Below are 781 nucleotides of genomic sequence, written 5' to 3'. Positions count from 1 at the left end.
AATCTGTCGGTATATCTATCCACTACGCATGCTGGCAGATCGGCCCGTCCAGTAACATGCATGGCAGGTGCATGCCGACCTTGTTCGCTGAAGGCTTGGTAGAAGAAGGGAAATTGGCCCTTGAGATTACTTGGCATAAGAGTCAGGTTAGTGCGGACAATATGGCGGCTCCCAGGCCCGACAGGATGCAAGAGGGAGGAGTCACATTAAGTCTAATATTTTTTGTTCGTAAAGAAATGTCGCTCTATCGTTAAAGGCTGGTTATTTTCGGAGGCATCTGAATCCTTTCCCTTCGTTAACCATTCATTTATGTTAAGGAATGAGAGTTAAATAAAGGAATTGTTAAGGTAATATCACTAATTAATAGGAGGGTTTTTATAACGGAAATGCTTATCCCGGATCTATCTACTGGTCTATATGTTAGCACAGATATGTTATTTATGCACCGGAGGAAATATTGATGATGGGAGGAATTATTACCTAATGACAGCTGCACTATTGACCTTCAAGAGGAAATGGCGCGCTAAGGGCTGACGTAACGTATTTCATTGAATTTCGTGCAATGCGGGCGTTTCGTTTTCACTCTTCGGATATAAAACTAAATGTAAAAAAAAAAAAAAGATGGATCCAATGTCACATTTTATAAATGCAGGGTAATGTTAAAATTGACTTCCAGCGCTGCTAACCTCGAAATCTTCTGGTGGTCTAATGAAAATGTAATATTGACCACTCGACTCCCCACAACTAAACGGCACATTGATAGTAAAAATAGCAGACGAAA

This window comes from Penaeus monodon, chromosome 15 (assembly GCF_015228065.2).
Source record: "Penaeus monodon isolate SGIC_2016 chromosome 15, NSTDA_Pmon_1, whole genome shotgun sequence".
Classification (NCBI taxonomy): domain Eukaryota; kingdom Metazoa; phylum Arthropoda; class Malacostraca; order Decapoda; family Penaeidae; genus Penaeus; species Penaeus monodon.
Note: the sequence above shows the minus strand (reverse complement) of the source record.